This window comes from Phaseolus vulgaris, chromosome 5 (assembly GCF_000499845.2).
Source record: "Phaseolus vulgaris cultivar G19833 chromosome 5, P. vulgaris v2.0, whole genome shotgun sequence".
Taxonomy (NCBI): domain Eukaryota; kingdom Viridiplantae; phylum Streptophyta; class Magnoliopsida; order Fabales; family Fabaceae; genus Phaseolus; species Phaseolus vulgaris.
Window position 1 is genome coordinate 15,935,127 of NC_023755.2, and position 16,308 is coordinate 15,951,434.

The window sequence follows — 16,308 nt, forward strand, 5'->3', positions numbered from 1 at the left end:
CTCTCATGCACGATTCTCTGAGATATGTTCATGCGAGGTCCGTGCGTAACGCTCTCGCTGGGAACCTCAGTCCCAGCTTAAATGCGTGTAACATGAGACCCCGATGACCATGCACTCGATGACTGATCGGTGCCCTATTGCTTCTCGCGTTCTGCCCCCAGGTGTTCATCTGGGAACTGATCTGTCGGTGACCGCTTGGTTACTGACCACCGATCACCGTTCTGGGTGATTTGTCCCCTGACTTCTCTGCCGACTGATCTGTCGGTGACCGCTTGGTTACTGACCACCGATCACCGTTCTGGGTGATCTGTCCCCTGACTTCTCTGCCGACTGGTCTGTCGGTGGCCACTTGGCTACTGACCACCGATCACCTCTTTGGATGACCTCCGATCACCGTTCTAGGTGATCTGCTCCCTGATCTCTCTGTCACCCGGTCCACGTGTCACCCTACGAGTGGCCCACGTGGTTATCTTCTGCTGACGTCATAAACTACCGATGACCGACCGGATCGTGTGCCATTTTCTTCTTCAAGTTCTCTATCTCGGCCAGCAGTTTGTTCTTCTCCTCGGTCAGAGCCAGGGCTTCTTGGGTCTTTACGATGTAGAGGTGTTCAATTTTTTGGCACAAGTCTTTGAGTTGGTTGATCTCTGTTTTGAGGTTGCCCATCCCTGGGCGGAGCTCCAACATCTCGTTGGACTTTTGTGCTTCAGACGCTTGGCGATCTTGAGCTTTGTCGTCAGCCAAACAAGTCAAGGAAAATGCTTGACTGAACAACTTCAATGAGTTGCGACGAAGAAGGTCTTCACCTTCAACAGATAGTCTGGCTTTTTTTTCTAGAATAAGAAATGAGGCCTTGCTGGGAGCGAGAGCGTCAAAACCAACATCCCATAAGCTATTCTTGTGGGAGCCTTCAACCTTTTGGATTGTGACGACTTCCTTTTGAGGAGTTTGACCATCCAAGTTGGAGTGTTCAGTGGGGGAAGCAACTTCTCAATTTTTCTCTTAAAAACAAGACCCGAATTGGTGTGCTCGTCCTCATCAGATGGAGTGGGAGCAACGTCGATCGATGCCTTCCTTTTTTGAGTAGGAGAATCCTTGATTAGGCTGGTAGCAACTCTCATATTTCTGATACGTTAAGCCATTTTCGATTTGTCGATGTTGGACAACATTGTTTATGCAAAACAAAACAATTAAGTGGTTAAGCACAGTAATGGAGTTTATGTTACCAAAGGTAGAAAATGAGGAGTACCAGTATAGGCTTTCAAAACACCAGGAAGGTACTCTTTGTTCAGGAGGAAGGAAGAGTCGAAAACAATCTTCAGATTTGCTAAGAATTCGCATACTCCTTGATCTTGTGGGGACAAGTCGTCCAGGCACCGAGCCATCTGAAATTTTGGTTCACGGGTCCAGCATAAAGGAAACCCGTCCAGAAGGGTCGGATATCCTTTGTTAGCTCGGATTTTTAGGAACTTTCCCTTGAAATAAAAAGACTGGAAGAGTGTGAGCAAAGCTCTTCCAGGGGCACTGTTTAAGGATACCCATAATTGGCAGCCCGAATGCTTGGCCTCAAAGAAGTAAAGGAAAACTTCCACAATCGGCAAAATGTCGAGCTGTGAACACAAAATACTAAAGGAACGAATGAATGCCCAACTATTCGAGTGTAGCTGGGCAGGAGCTACATTGAGCTCGGTTAACAATTCATTTTCAAAAATCGAAAAAGAATATGCAAAAGGACTTTCTTAAAAAGGTTTCCATAAAAGAAATAGAATAGACCTTCGAGGTCTGAGGATTCATCATAACATACAAGTTCATCTTCCCTACACTCTGTTATTCTTATGAACCTATCGTGCCTCTTACCAAAGGAGCAACCACTCTTTCTTAAATTCCTAATACGTTCACGTGTAGTATAGAAAGAGGTTTCATTTAAAAGGTCATTCTTGGCCCAAGGGTACATGGCATTGTAATTCATTGCAGTTATATCTAGAACACAACACAAACACAAACCAGATACAAGCACAGTTCAGGACAAAGAAAATGGATCAAAGAAAATTCCAGTTCAGACGATGCAATCGGTAAGATGAGAAATGGATTTTTAATGTTTAAAAGGGAAAATGAAGCAACAACACTTCCTGGTCGTAGATGCGCGTGCCACGTGGATGTCTCAGATGCAGTGTGGTGAGATGTCTCGTCAGGGATGCTTCAGTAGCTACGCCTCACCTACCCGCTGAGGAAAACGTCGCGTCAGCCGCCGAAACGCTAGGAAGCCTTTTCGCCAAGTGAAGCTCGGCTTGAGCCTGGGGGCTTGTGTACTGGATAGGAGTTCTCAGAACCTTGGTCCAAGCATTTGGGTATGGTTGGCTCGGCTTTGGGGCCAAAAGGTGGGTCATGAGCTCGACCCATTTTTAATGGTAAGCACGGTGATGAATAATTAAAGTAGAGAAAATATTGAGTTGAATATATATATATATATATATATATATATATATATATATATATATATATATGTTAATATATATAAAGCTATTAGTCAAATATATATGTTAATATATGTAAAAGTTGTTAGAATATATGTATAAAGTTGTTAGTTAAATGAGTAAAGTTGTTAATTAAGTAGCGAGCACCCGTGAATAAAGGTGCACGAGATTTTCTTATGTTGTTAGCACCATGAGAGAAGGTGCACGTATGCAGAATATCTTTATGGTATATATGCTTTTAGTTAAGATTATATTCTCGTGGGTGAAAGCTGTTAAAGGGATAACTATAAAAGGGGCTTGAGACCGTTGGGAAAGAGATGTTGTTTCTGAGTACTTTAGACTAAAACTAATTACTTATTTTGCAGAGCCCCATCTATTTCAGCGGAGCATTGTTCCAGTGCACCAAGAAGAGACAAGCTAGAACCGGAGCTCTACAGTCAATCCAACTGAAGGTCAACCGGCGAGAACAACTATAAATGTAGAAAATCAAATGTTGTTTTCGCTAAAACTACTCATAAAAGTAAATATATTTTTTAAATATCTTTTTGTTTTATTTGATTTGATTTTTTTTTATTATTCAAAAAGAAATAATTAAATCATTTTTAACTTTTATTTTTACAACACAAACTCAAATAATTTAATACTTTTATTTATCTAATCTTACATTTTAAAATAAACAACATCAAACAGATTTTTCAAAATAATAAGGTATAATTTAAACGTGACATTTTACTAATTTCATTTTTTTTACAGGAAACTTTATATGGACATCTTAATTTTTTAATCTCTTTTTATTTTTATATATATTTTATTGTAAGTTAATGTAGATTAGTTAGAATTAAAAAAGTAGTATGGACGTGCAGGTATGGAAGTGTAGGGAAAATTTGCCATTGAAAATTAAGAAAAGAAAATGTGCAATTTTATTGGTCTAACTAATGAAACCGTGTAAATTGTAAATTTAAATATATATATATATATATATATATATATATATATTATATATATATATATATTATATATATATATATATATAATATAAGGAGGAGTGAATTTAAACATATTAATATGATTTTCAGTACAAAATACGTTAAAAATATAGTATTTAACTTTCAAAATAGAGACACTTTTTTTATTTGTTCCTTTTTTGGTTTTAAAATACTTTTATTTACTGCAAAAAACAATAATAAATAATAATTGAAAAATTAGTTACTAATTAAAACAAAAAATATTTAGTGATAAATCAACATGACTCACTATTTTCTGATAAGTATTTCTAATAATACAAGAGCCTACAATTACTAGACTGAAGACATTTAATGATCAAATTATTATTATTATTATAATTATTTATAATAATAATATTATTATTAATAATAATAGTATGATTAATAATAATGTTATTATTAAAATTAAGATTAATATTATTTTAATTATTATTCATACTATTAATATTAATATTATTATTAAATTTATTAATATTATTTATACTAACATTATTATCACAATAAGAAAAAATATTTTTAACGGGTTATATTTAACATTTTCAACGGTTTTAATCCACGTTAAATACATTCTGCGATTTGTTTTTTATTGAATATTCAGCGTCGCTAATTTGACGATTTTGTCTAACTAATCATAAAAGTAAATATATTTTTTATTTTATTCGAATTTTTCATTATTCGAAGAGAAATAATTTAATTATTCTTAACTTATATTTTTAGGACACAAATTAGCTCGGGTAACTTAATACTCTTAATTAAATTTTTTGCAGGACCATCTCGACCGAGTACCAACAAATTAAGGAATGAGTCTTAGAGTATTGAACAACAAAAGAGTGACCAAACGACCGACATCTCAGCAATTGTACAACCAACACGATGTAGACCCATTGTATCTATACAAGTACATTCTCAATAATGAATCTTTCACCGTAAGACTTGACAACAATAACAGGTACTAAAATCGTGGTATTTTATTATGATAAGTTCTATCAAAAACATAATTAACTTTTTTTATAATTTTTTATTTTAAGAAAATTGCTGATAAAATAGGAGAATCATTCTAAAATCTAAAATTTGCATCTTGAGGTATTTGACATTCTTGTAATATTACTGAGCTTAGTAGATTGGTTAAGAAACGGATAATCATTTGGAAAAACCAACAAGCCTTTCATACAAATCAGAGAATTGTGTACTTAAAATATTTGGAAGTCAATTCTTATGTTAACTCAATATTTAAGAAATAAAGAATATTCATTTTTAATTTGGATAACAGAATTAATAAACAAAGACCTATTAAGTAAACACTTGACCTTGACTAATTCGGAATCGTCTGATTAAGAAACCTAATACTACATCCATGTCTTTTTGAATGGAACAAGTTATAAAAACTTTTTTTATTTATATTTATTGTTTTTATTTAAAAAAAGTTTTTCATTTTCAATTAACATGTGAGTGTTTATAGTTTGAAGACTTCAAAGTCTTGAACGTGTATTTTTACTATATATGGATTAATGGTCAATTAAGTGCCACTTGGTACTTCTATGAGAATAAACAATTTGATTGGTCAAGATGCTGCTTTGTCCACTTTTAACAACACGCAACTTGTTTGATGTTAACTTTGATGTTGCATAAGTTTGATGCTAACTTTGATGTTGCATAAGTTAAATGTCCCTAAAATAGCAGCGCAAAAACGTTAATACATTAGTGTTGATCATGAAGCGGATACAAGTAACATCGGCCTTACACACATAATATGATATTTTAGCGTTGATACAAATGAAATATTAATTTAATTAATATAATTTAGCGTTCTTTTATCCAACATATGTCAAAATTAATAAAAATAATAAAAATAGTAGTGCAAGTTTATCTCACTCAAGATATTGATTTTTTTTTATATGTTAAGTCCTATTCTGATCATATTCGAGACCAAAAAATTAGAAATCAAAATTGTTAACAACAATGAACTTGTTTGTAGTACGAATTTGAACGTGATTGTGTGGATTAATTACAAATCAAATTGCAATTTAAAACCAATTTGAATTGGTCTGCATATTTGTTCCACGTGTACGCTTTGTGAAAAGCATGAGAAATCTATTCAACATTTATTTTTTGAATGTTCTAATGCTTTGCGTATTTGGAGTTGGGTTTGACAAATTTTTCTTACTTCTCATTTCTCTAATAAGGATGATCTTCTCTCTTTTATTAAGAGTGATGGTAGTCTTTTGGTTAAATTGATTAGGCTAATACTCGTACTGGTAAAGTTCTTAGTCATCTTCCTATTAGATGGGAGTTTCCTTCATCAGGTTGGGTTAAAATTAACAAATTAACTCTGATGGGGCTGCTAGGGATATCCTGATCTTTCTACTTGTGGAGGTATTTTCCGTGGGAGTATGGGGGAATTTATTGGAGCTTTCTCTGTGTTTCTTGAAGTTCAGACTACTCTGGTTGCTAAGTTTTATGGGGTTATACATGCTATGCAGAAAGATCAAAAGATGGAGCTTACTAATGTCTGACTGAAATGTGATTCTGCTTTAGTTTGTGTTGCGTTTACTGCTAAGACCAATGTTCCTTCGATGCTTCGTAATCGATGGAATTCTTATCTTAGTTACTGTGGGGAAATCAGGTTTAGGGTTACTCATAATCACGAAGGGAATGCGTGTGCTGATAAGTTGGCTAATATGTGATTTATTCATAGAGAATTTTTTCATTAGTATAATAGGCTTCCATCTAGTCTGTTCTTAGAATTCTTTATGAATAGGTATAGTCTATCTATGTATCGTTTTTGTTAACATATGGGTTTTGGTCTAGTTCCCCCATATTTTTGTATTTTTTTGTATTTTTTTTAATAATATTTTTTTTCATGTGATGGCAAATGATTGTTATTACTTGAGATGTCAGCATAGCTGAGATGTTGCATAGTGATGCGTAATATGAAAGCTTTTATTTTTAAAAAAATCAATTTGAATTGCGAGTTTAAATTGAATATAAAACCTGAAAATTGACTAATACAAATAAGGTTATAACAACACCAATATAACATAATCATTTTATAAGGTACTCAATTGTTTTGAAGCTCTAATCCAAATTTCAATTTTAGATGCAGATGCTATCTAAGATCTACTAATATCACTACTACATATATGACAATTAGTAACATCAAAAAAATATTACCAAGTCAAACAAAATGTTACTAATTAAAGACTTTTAATAACATTTTTAAATATCAATAATAATAATTAAAAAATTATCACGTAATATTTTTTATAACATTTATTTAATGAAAGATTTTTTTTATCAACAATAAATGAATAAAATTAAGAGAGATACTTCAGGGGTATCGCAACCCGTATACAAAACCAAACTATTACACCAGAAACCACACACAAAGTTTCTAACACCAAAACTTATAGCTTCACAGCTCTGAAAGAGGAGAAAAAGGTACTACCATGAAAAAACAAAACAACACTATAGGATCCTACCGCCCCCAACACTAAAGCCTAAGGCGGGGCAAATCATGACAGCTGAGAAAAGAACCCAACCACAAAAGGCACCAAAACACAAAATTGCATAAAAGAAAGCAGAGCAAAGAAACATAGCTGCTAATACAGATTGTCCATCAGAACTCCCCATAACAGCACCAACCACGACACCTTATAACACCAAAACAGACTATGGCACAATACTGATGCCTTAGTTAATCTGTGGCTAGCAGCAGCACTACACAAAAACCTCTCCCAAACAGAAAACAAACCAAGGTATACATTATTGGAATCCAACAAAAGGCCAGAAAAATACATTTACTTCCAAAGGGAGCTTAAACGCTCCCACACTCTTGCCTCGTGGGATGATGTTTGCAATTCAGATTGGGCTTCACTTCTCCACTGTTGGATTTAGAAAAATGTTTCAACCAACAGAGCCTAAACCCTAATGAAAGAATAACACTTTAAAAATGTTACTAATAATTTTTGGTAACATTTATTTAATAAAAAAATAACATTTTAAAAATATTACTAAATTTTTTAATGATATTTTTGTTAAAAAGTAACATTATGAAAATGTTATTAAAATTTTTAGTAACTTATTTTAATGAAAAAAGTAATATTTTAAAAAGGTTACTAAGAATAAAAATTTACTAAATCTTCTTAGTGATGTTTTTTTTTTTATGAAACAATAATATTATAAAAATGTTACTCAAAATAGCCTCAATACATTGTTATCACAAACAATTCAAACACTAGAAACACTAGAACAAAAGAAATGGACTACAAAGCTTCAAGGATATGATTTTCAAAAAATTTACAAACTTGTAAAAAATAATGTGGTGGCTAATTCACTCTTCCGCCAGGAACCGCCGCATCTATCATTGTTGTTAGCCATCTCCTCCCTATTCCCACAATTTTCAAGGAATTGCAGCAACACTTCATCACCACAGAAGGACACCACTTAATTCTTTCGCACACCCGCAACCAACCATTCTTTTGCACACCAACAATACTAATGCCCCAAATACAAGCCCAAAAACCTATGCTACTTGACCCAAATATTTGGTCCAATTATTTTATGCTACTAGGACCAATACATGACCCATGAAATCCTAAACAACTTTACACAATTTATTTAAGCTAAATATTGGCCCAAAAATAATGTTGATTAGTTAGCCGAAACTCAATCTTCTCGTGTTCTTCTGACCAAAGCTCTAGTTTATGTTTTCATGAGTTAGAAGTCTTCTTGGATATGTTTGTACATTCCTTCACCCTAGAGTTGTCCTTTTGATTGGGCCTACAAAAATAAACAAAAGCCAAATTTAGACCTATATTTGCAAATAAACAACCTTTAGAACTTCATCCTCTTTATTATGTGGTTGTGTGTGGCTAGGGGCTTTGCCATTAAACACCTTCTAGCACAACCTATTCAAAGACCAAGGAACAAAATTGCATTTCAATCATCATACCACCCTCAAACCGATGATCAAACAAACGTTTTGAATAAGGTATTAGAAGCTTACTTCCGCTCAGTAACAACCCCCATTCATGGTATAAATTCCTCCATCTCACAGGGTTATGGTACAACACATCATACCACTCCTCCATCAGAACCTCTCCCTTCCAGCCTTGTACGGACGACCACCGCACACCACCATAGACATGTTCCACACACTGCGAACGGGCACAACGAGTACAAAACTCTTACAATAGCAGACTCTCGTCGTTCACCACTTGAAACAGAACCTCCATCGCAACCGCCACCGCATTTGAGCCCAAGCGGACAACCACCCCACTGACCGCTCCTTCATCGTTGGAGGTTGGGTCTGGCTTCGTCTCCAACCTTACAGAGAACACTCTGTTGATCACTGCCTCTCACCCAAGTTATCCCCACGTTATTTCAGCCCCTATCGGATCGAGCGCCACACAGGCATGATGTGGCCTATGAGCTCTGGTTGCCCCCGTCATCATGAATCCAGCCAATGTTTCACGTCTTGTTACTCTGCCTGTTCAAAGGGATACCCCCAAAGAACGTATCTAACACAACTACACCCACCTCACCACTTTTGAACTTACCAACTCCTGAAAACCCTAATCCACCAAACCCATTGACACCACCGTACGAGCCCCCAATCAGAAAATGCCTTATGGTCAAGCATTTACGAGGAGTAATGATGCAAACCTGAAAGATAGAGCATTTCCTGACCAAGCCCAACCTTCCAGAAGGATGACCCGGAGCATGACACAGGATCCAAGGCTAGGTCAGGACCATCCACTAGTCAGTGCTTCATAGCCTATTATTCCTCAGAGGATCACCAGGAGTAGAGCCCATGTGATGGGAGCTGAGCACTAGCTAGTTTCTTTATTTGTAATTTCAGTAGATTAGGTTCACAGAGCATAAATGGGAGTATACTTAGCAAATTGGGTTTGTGCCAAACCCATTTTTGCAAGACAAGGCACCTAGGTTTAGGAAGGTTGACCTACCTTCTAGAAACTAGATTAGTAGGGGTGGCATTGACCATAGTCAAACCTTAGCACCCCTCCCTCCCCCTTCTCCACTCTCCTCTCTCTTGCCCACCAAGGCACCCCTTCCCTATAAATAGGGTGCCTCATGTCTTTTCACATTGAATTTGAATATAGTAAAGAAACTCCGCAAGAGTGTTTTTGTTAGACTTGAGAGTTTTCATAGTGGGTCTTATCTTGAGTGTGTGGAAACAACAAGCTGGCAGCTCTTTCACAACTCATCTTTGAGTACCTTCTACTAATAAGGTCTAATTTCAGTAATATTTCATATTAAAAAATAGGCACTTATGAAGATTTATTGCTAATTTACATATAAAATAATCCCTAATTTATGAATTTATACCTTTTTACATTTTTATGAGCTTTATTTGAATAAGAACATTTTATTCCCAAATTTGGTGTTAATTGCAAATTTGTAGGGAGGATTGAAAATTTGGAGTAAAGGAGAATAATTTGAGTTAAAAAGAGAAAGCTGGAAGGTCCCAAAATGGAAAAAGATGCAAAGAAATATTGAGCTTTTTTTATGTTTTACCATTTAGCCCATTAGCGCGACACAAGAAGCAACCTAACCCTAGAAAACTAGAACAAATAGAGGGTTAGAGGCTCAACCCTATGGATCCATATTGATAGGAAAATACCATTGAGTGAATTGTAACCCAATTGGGAGAATGGAAGGTGTTAGAAGTATGTGTGGCTAATTCTACCCTTTGGGATTGGGAATAATATGCTCAAACTCTTATGCATTGAGGTGATATCTTATATATTAATATTCAGTTCTTGATTGATTATTTGTATTGTTGTTTTACTTTTAACTTTCTGTGACAAATTGAGAATCCTAAATCTGACCAGTAGGTATTTTTAGGGTTTGGACCTAAACAACAGTACTTAATATATTTTAGGGCTAGGAATAGACTTGAAATGTTAATTGCTATTAAACGCCTGAGCTTCTTTCTAAGTTGTTCTTATAATTATGCGAGCGATCGATAGTTATATGCGAGGAAAGGCTGAGCTAACATGTATTTTTTCTTTGTCATTGTCAGGAAAGGCTTAGGATTGACTCAGATCACTTTCAAATCAGAGTCTCACTAGCTGGAAGGATGTAGAAGAAAAATTTCTGAAAGGATTTTTTCCAATTTCTCGCTACATCAAAGCAAAGTCTGAAATTTCTTTGTTCAGACAAGGAGCAGATGAATCATTCTATGAGACATGGGAAAGATTTAAAATGATACTGTACCGTCCCGTATCCGGGTGTTGACTAAGTCAAGGTCAAAGTCAACGACTGGACAGTCAAAGTCAACGTAAGGCGTCGCCTAGGTGTAGAGACGCCAAGAGGAAGCGTTGCCAAGGCCAGGCGTCGCCCAGGTGAAAGCGTCGCCAAGACAAGGCGTCGCCTAGGTGAAGACGTCGCCCAACCAGGGCGCCGCCAGATCAAACAGTTCTAAAGCAAGGCAATCACGGTGTGGTTCCCCGATACCCATGGGCAGGAAAGACCATGGAGGGAGTGACGTCGTGGGAAAGCCTCGGGTCCCGATATCTCGAGAAAGTGATAAAGAGAAGGAAAAGGTGGCTTCAAGGCCATAGTGATAGTACCAGTGAAGGGCAGCCTGACTTGTGAAGTACCCCAGCCGCCCCAGAGACGCCTTCGGGACAGATACGACCCAAGAGGAAGGTCACGCCCAGGATAACCGGGCGCAGGGTGTGAGAGGAAGGCAGATACGCTCTCAAAGTAAGTGACTAGATACTTGGGGCATGAGTTGGCACCCAAAAAGTCACCCCTAGCGCAGTAGCACTCTCAGCAGGAGGACTCACACGTAGAAACGTCCCCAGATGGGCAGAAACGCCCCCAGATGGGGCCACGGCGTCGTGAGGCCCTCCACGTGTACAACAGCCATGCCAGAATGGAAACACCCTTTAATCAGGTGCCAGGTAATTAAGAGTCATTCAATACAGTTTCCCTTTCGAGCATTCAGGTACTATAATGGCTCCCAAGCGTTTCAACGTCTTAAATGCGCTAAGTTTTCTAATTAAACGCTTTAATGAGTGCGTTACGTCTGTGATTAAAATCGCTTTAAGGCGCTTTAAATGCTTGGGTAGTTTAAATAGCGCGGAGAATGTTGGAAAGAAGGTTGGAACTTTCGGCAAATTTATCAGAGAACTCTCTAGTTGCTTGCTCGTGCTTCAAGGTTACGTACGAGTGACTGGGGAATATTTTTTCCTGAAGGAGACAACGCACACATATACACAGTTTCTTTTTACCACCTTCAGAGTGCCATACGCGGTGCTCAGAGACGTGGGTGGACAGTTTTTGGTGTTTCTTGCTGGCTGACTTGAGCGTCGAAGTGCACACGGCCGCTAGGGCGCCTCTTTGTCCTCTTTTTTGCAGGAATCCACAGGCAACCAGTGGGAAGGAGTCCCTAGCTGACGGTTGAGGTCGAGCACGAAGACGTCCTGGTCAACCGGACGGAACATTTGGCGCCCACCGTGGGGCCGATATAAAACATCAGTCCCATCACAAGTTTCGAGATAGTTTACCAGGTCACAGTGACGTTGGAGGAGGTTGGAGTGACAATGGCCCCCACCAGACGAAGAGCAGCACGCGCAGCCCTAGCAGACCTCTCCATGCAACAGGTCCTGGAGATGATGGAACGAAGAACGCATGCAGGCAGACCTCGATGCCTCGCATGAGCGGAACGAAGAGCTCCACCGTGTGAATGAGGAGTTGCGCCAGGGCCTGAGAAACGATAGGAGGCGGCCTGGGCATGACGAGACGGAGAACCATTCCCCACCAAGGGAGTTTTCCACTCCTTTCTCACAGGAGATCCTAGACGCAGCGATCCCGAACACGTTCGCGGGACCCAAGGTGATCTTCACCGGGATGGAGGACCCGGAGACGCACCTGGCTGCATTTCACACGCAGATGGTCCTGATAGGCGGTTCCGATGCTGCCAAGTGCAAGCTCTTCATGAGCACCCTGATCGGGATGGCTATGGAATGGTTCATTAGCCTCCCAGAGGGCCATATCACATCTTTCCGCCAATTGTCGCGGTTATTCAGAGAACAGTACTTAGCCAACAAGGCCCCGCCGCCGGTCTCCTACGACCTGTTTGATGTGAAGCAGTATTAGGGGGAGACCCTGAAGGAGTATATCAATCGTTTCGGGGCCCAGGTCGTGAAGGTTGGTACAACAGAGGAGCCTATGATCGTGTACGCATTTGTGAAAGGCGTATGCTCCGGCCCCTTTGGAGAATCTATTATCCGCAATCGCCCTAGGACCTTCGCTGAATTACGGCGTAGGGCGGTAGAGCATATTGCTTCGGAAGGGGAGGTATGTGTGAAGCGCACCAGCGCCGTACCCTCACGCCCGAGGGGACCAACGCGAGTTCAACCCGTCAGAGTCAATGAGACCACGACGGGGAGAAAGAAGCCAGAGGCGAGACGCCCCTACGAGGCCAGAAAGCCCCAGCCCCGGGGCCCAGCAGGAGGCGAACGCCCCGCCAGAGAAAGAGCAAGACCGGCGAGGTACAACTTCGTGGTTGAGTTGAAGGATTTGATCGCCGTGCCCAACATAGCTGAAAGGCTGAGGCGACCGGCGAAGACCGACAAGGTGTTAGGGCCTCGTAAAGACTCTTGGTGCGAATTCCACGAGGCTTTCGGGCACCAAATTGATAATTGCCTGTCGTTGGGCTACCAGCTAGATGAGCTGGTGAGGACTGGGTTTTTGAAAGATTATGTCGCAGATTCCCCAACGACCGCCACCTTGCCACCGCCGGCAGATGAGCCAGCACACGAGATGCCTGTGCTTGGCGAGGTCCACACCATTGCTGGAGGTTTTTCCGGCGGAGGACCCACCGCCTCCCAGCGGAAGAAATACGCGAGGGGGGTGAACTCAATCGAGGAGAGGCTCTCGGGGGAGCCCTGGGAGTCAGATATTGTGTTCACAAGAAGAGACCTCCGAGATGTGGTGCCCCACGACAACGATCCCGTTGTCATCTCAGTCGTCACGGCTGGAAGGAAGGTCCACAAAGTGCTTGTTGATCAAGGAAGCTCGGCAGACGTCATGTTTCTGTCGACCTTTAATAAGTTGCGGTTGTCCCCCGATCTGCTGAGTCCCTATACGGGATGTTTGTATGGGTTCGGGGATAACTAGTGAGGAGTCCGGGGGTACCTGGAGTTGAGGACTACGTTCACAGACGGAGAGGCCTCCCGTACCGAGAGCATCCGGTACCTCGTCGTGAACGCTAATTCTGCCTACAATATTTTGCTGGGCAGACCGGCGTTAAACCGTCTGAGCGCGGTGTCCTCCACCCGTCACATGAAAATGAAGCTGTCGGACCTCAGTGGCCGGGTGATGAAAACAGCCTGAAAACGAAGAGAGGCGTATTCATGGTGTATGAACGTCCGCCAAGCGCGGACGTGACGATGATCGAGGCGACGCCCGCTGGGCTGACGTCTGAAGCGGCCATAGCGGAGGGGGCGATGCCCGAAGCAGATGTGCTAATGGAGGAAGGCCCTGACGACGCGGCGCCCGTAGAAGAGGCGGCGCCCGTCGAAGAGGCGGCGTCCGTCGAAGATGATAGCAGGGAACAGCCTGCGGCTAACGCCATAGAAAGGGAGATTGGCGGCAAAACTTTCAAGTTAGGAAGTTCGCTAAGCCCAGAAGAACAGGAAGGGGTGGCAGAAGTGATTTCGCGCCACCTGGATGCCTTCGCATGGTCTGCTTCGGATATGCCAGGCATCGACCCTGATTTCCTGTGTCACCACCTCAGCATGGACGCCACGGCCCGCCCCGTGCGTCAGAGAAGGAGGAAGTTCAATGAGGAACGACAACAGGTGGTGAAAGACGAAACGCAGAAGCTGCTGAGTGCTGGCCACATTAGGGAGATTCAGTACCCTGAGTGGCTCGCCAACGTCGTCTTGGTGAAAAAGGCGAACGGAAAGTGGAGAATGTGCGTTGACTTCACGGACCTGAACAAGGCGTGCCCAAAGGATTCCTATCCGTTGCCCAGCATCGATGCCTTGGTAGACAGTGCGTCCGGCAACAAGGTGTTAAGTTTCCTGGACGCCTTCTCAGGGTACAACCAAATCAAGATGCACCCAAGAGACGAGAGCAAGACTGCGTTCATGACGGAGACATGCAGTTACTGCTATAAGGTGATGCCTTTCGGGCTGAAAAATGCGGGCGCCACGTACCAGAGGCTAATGGACAAGGTCCTGGCGCCAATGCTTGGGAGGAATGTGTACGCTTATGTTGATGACATGGTGGTGGCGTCGCAGAATAGGGTGCAGCACATGGCAGACCTGGAGGAGTTGTTCAACACAATATCCAAATACCGCCTTAAGTTGAACCCCGAGAAGTGTGTCTTCGGGGTAGAGGCCGGAAAGTTCTTGGGTTTTTTGCTCACCGAGAGGGGGATAGAGGCGAACCCCGACAAATGTGCGGCTATTATCGCCATGCGGAGTCCGACATCGGTAAAGGAGGTGCAACAGTTGACAGGGCGGATGGCGGCGCTCTCGAGGTTCGTTTCCGCCGGAGGAGAAAAGGGGCACCCGTAATTCCAGTGCCTCAAGAGAAACAGTCGCTTTGCATGGACTGATGAATGCGAAGCGGCTTTCGTTAAGCTGAAGGAGTACCTTGCGACACCTCCGGTTCTCTGTAAGCCGGTAACGGGTGTGCCCCTCCGGTTGTATTTTACTGTAACGGAGCGGGCCATCAGTTCTGTGTTGGTCCAAGAGCAGGACCAGAGTCAGAAGCCCATCTACTTCGTAAGCAAGGCCTTACAGGGGGCTGAGACGAGGTACCAAGCACTGGAGAAGGCGGCGCTGGCGGTAGTGTTCTCTGCTAGGAGGCTCCGTCATTACTTCCACAGTTTTACGGTGGTGGTGATGACCAACCTCCCTATACAGAAGGTGTTGCAGAAACCCGATGTGGCAGGAAGAATGGTACGCTGGGCAGTGGAACTGTCAGAATTCGACATCCAGTACGAGCCTAGAGGATCCATCAAAGGGCAGGTGTACGCGGATTTTGTAGCAGAACTTTCGCCCGGAGGTGAGCAAGAGGTGGAAGCGAGTGCGCAGTGGCTGCTCTCGGTTGATGGCTCTTCAAACGAACAAGGGAGCGGTGCGGGAATAGTATTGAAAGGACCCGACGGCATACTGATCGAGCAGGCCTTGCGTTTTGCCTTCAAGGCAAGTAACAATCAGGCAGAATATGAAGCCCTGATAGCAGGAATGCTCTTGGCATGGGAGATGGGCGCGCAGAACCTCCTGGTGAAGAGCGACTCTCAGTTGATTACGGGGCAGGTGTCGGGTGAGTTCCAGGCGAAGGACCCACAGATGGCGGCGTATCTAAAGTACGTCCAGTTGTTGAGGGGGGCGTTCAACGCTCTTGAGTTGATACACGTCCCGAGGGAGCAGAATGCCAGAGCTGACCTGCTCGCAAAGCTGGCCAGCTCAGGCAAGGGGGGTAGACAGAGGACAGTGATCCAGGAGACTCTCAAAGCTCCGCGTCGATTCGTGGAAGACAACAGGGTGGATGTCCTCCAGATTTATGCATCAAGGGGAAGGCCGATGAGTCACTCCTCTTTGACCCAAGATACGCAGAGGGCGCCCCGCATCAGCATATACGCGGGTATGCCTGAGGAAGAGCAGATGCAGGTCTGTGTTTTGTCCAAGGGAGACACCTGGATGACGCCCTATAAACGATACCTCGCGGATGGGGCTCTTCCAGTGGACCCCGAAGAGGGTAAGAAAGTCAAAAGAAATGCCGCAAGATATACCTTGGTGGATGGAGTGCTGTTCAGACACGGCTTCACTCACCCTATCCTA